This window comes from Podarcis gaigeae (genome assembly GCF_964106915.1).
Source record: "Podarcis gaigeae genome assembly, chromosome: 7".
In the NCBI taxonomy this organism is placed as follows: Eukaryota; Metazoa; Chordata; class Lepidosauria; order Squamata; family Lacertidae; genus Podarcis; species Podarcis gaigeae.
In genome coordinates, this window is record NC_139683.1 from 47,872,869 (window position 1) to 47,875,752 (window position 2,884).

A 2,884-nucleotide genomic window follows, 5' to 3' on the forward strand; every position below is an offset into this window, starting at 1 on the left:
ACCAGGCTCATTCTGAAAGAAAAGTCTCCTTGGCTGCCTGGGGCAGTATTGATATACATAGTTTTAAAAGGCAAGCATGACCCTATGAAGGATGAGTGGCATCTTTAGATCAGGGATGGAGAACCTGTGGTCCTCCACATGTTGGACTCCAACTCCCATCAGCCCCAGCCAGCATTGCCAATGGTGACAAATGATAGGCTTGTAGCCCAGCAACGTCTGGAGGGCTACAGGACAGCAAACCCCCCCCCCCTTTAGATTCACTTCAGGCTTCCACTTCTCTTACTGGACTGGTATTAGGTGCAAATACTCCTGTTTTCGTATCTGTCAATGTCCTTGTTCCTGCTCTTTTGATTCTCCTCTGTTGTGGAGCTGTCATGGGACTATAGGAAGCTGTTCCTATGTCTGCCTGGCTAAGTAACATATTCTTCACCCTGTTCTGGTATTCTGTATGTGCAATTTCCCTCAAGCGATTTCCCCTTCTCACTGGATCCTGTTTGGGAGCAGCTTTCTTTTCTCTCAATGTAAATGTCGGCATCTATTTCACATCCTGCACTTTTATAATCTTCAAGTTCTTTGGACAGACTTCTCAACAGCATGCTTATACAGTAGCTGTGATCGTTTTGTTGAATTAAAGTCAGAATTCAACTCTGATGACCAGTTCTCAATATAATAGCAACTTAACTAAAATCAAAGGAAGAAACAACATATTGAAGACAAACTCTTATGTCTCTCTCTGTGTGTGTTTATGTCCAGAAATGCCATAGGAATACATAGGGAATATTCCTTTAGGAGGAAGTGAAATAGGTGAGCAGCATCAGGGTGGTTAAATCCTACATGTTCTGTTTGACATCTTGTACATATCACTAAAACCACAATATGCATCCTAAGGACATCTTTCACATGGGGTCACTGGTTGGTTGGAAATGAGATATGAGTTTTCAAGTTCATTTGCTTCAAGAAGAGTCCTGCTGTAGGCAGATCTAACCATCCATTTCTTCATTGTTTTACTAGCATTAGCAAAAGCAAGGTCAAATAAACAAGACAGAGACTTTTTGACACTAAACAAGACCCCAGTCTCTTTTCTGACCTTAAAAAGATGGTGGAACGTATTCTGTGGACATCAATCACCTTTAGAAAGATAAATATTGGTTTCTGCTAGTAGAAAATGTTTGTGTCTACAAAATATGGATCAGAGGTTACTTGCATCATTGCTGTTGATGCTAGAATGTTTTAAAACTGTCTCTTTTACTGAATTTTGTTTACAGAGGCAAGCGTGTCTAAAGAAAGCCATCATGCCGGTGGGCATATGCAGAAGAGAAACATTACTTCGTGTGTGCTTCCTGCAGTTCCTAAAGTGAAAACCTTTACACCTAGTTCATGCCTCATTGTGCATGGCATTTTAGAAGAAAAATGACGCTTTTCATTTTTCCTAGTTCCAAAAAAAGTGTTTTCTTTTATTACAAGACCTGCTTAAGGGTAAATAACGTTTTATTGCTTATGCATGACTGGAAAGGTGAAGATTACACCCTCGATCTGATTTTTAAAAACAAGTCATTGAAAATATTGTTATGAATTATGTGAAGCAAACTCCCCATATTGTCTATGTTCAGTGAAGGGTCAGAATTTGAGCAAACTCATAAACTCCCGGATTTAGCAAGAGCTGGGAGTAGCAGCAGCCAACTTTCTCAGGAGGCCAGCCAGCTGATGGTGGGTCACTGAAGAAACAATGGTGCTGATGGTCAGTCATTAGGCCCTCAGTGGAAGTCATCAAGCAGGCAGCAGGCTTTGCCAGGCATAGAGGGAGGTTGCCAGGGTAATGGGGTTTGATGTCACCACGGCAAATGTGGGCTCCCTTTTACAAGAGAGATTTTTGGGAGCAGGAGCTTCTGGGAAGAAGGAGCAGGAAGCGGGCAGAACTTCATGCGGGGACTGAAGGGCAGCAGCCATACTGGTTGGCTGGAGCAGGCTGTTACTGAAAGGGGGGTGGCACTTAGGGTGCTTCTGAATCCCATGCTGCACTGCTGGGAAGGACAAGCCCCTCTTGGGAAGTCAATGCTGTGAACTCTCCATAAACTCAGGTGTAAATATGTGCCAATGAACCATATTTCTTAAATGCACTAGGCACCATGCCTTGATTTCTCAACAGAAACACAACCCTGGTTAGGCACCAAGACTCTTGAAATCGCTTCTACCGCTCGGCAGAGATTGGGGTGGCTTGTAACAATATTGAAGTGAATTCAGTCAAATGGAGAGCATCAGGATCACCTCCCTTTCACATAACTTGAGTTGTGTAAAGAAAATGTCGAAGAAGGGACATTCAGTAATCCGCAGGCATTACCTTATTTATATGTTGGACAGATTCAATGCTCTGCTCTGCCTAAAATGACCCTGGCACATAGCCCAAATTGAACCTAACAGATTGCTCAGTTAAAAATGTAACCACTGGCTTGTCTGCTCATAATAAGAGGATTTATTAATCTGTGACAAATACAATTGGTTTGAACTTTTTTTTTTTAAGTGGGAGGACATTAACAGCATTAAAAATTGGAAATCACTTAGGCATATGAACACAATGAAGCAGGGTAAAGATGAAGGAGGAATTAGAACACTAGAGCTGCTTTCAGTAGAATGTTGTATCACAAACTTCAAAGAAAATCAAAATTGCACAAACTATAGTCTTCAACTACTTTGGTGGAATCCAATAATATAGAAAGCACTGGTTTAGTCTGAGAGTTAATTGCCAGCAATATACCGGTACATGGTGTGACAAACTAGACATATTGGGTTCTGTCTGACTAGGTCTTACTCTGAGTAGATCTATTGAAATCAATGGACAAAATATGAGATAGGTGTGTGCGTGCACATGTGCTTACATGCAATTTTG

General features: G+C 41.6%; 1 long non-coding RNA gene across 1 annotated transcript; it reads left to right on the forward strand.

The window, feature by feature from the left end:
- The first annotated feature begins 262 nt into the window (after positions 1 to 262).
- On the forward strand, positions 263 to 2,493 carry LOC310848512. The gene is made up of 2 exons (XR_014566474.1): positions 263 to 1,476; positions 2,147 to 2,493. It is a non-coding gene; the product is annotated as an uncharacterized lncRNA (long non-coding RNA).
- Positions 2,494 to 2,884: the final 391 nt, after the last annotated feature.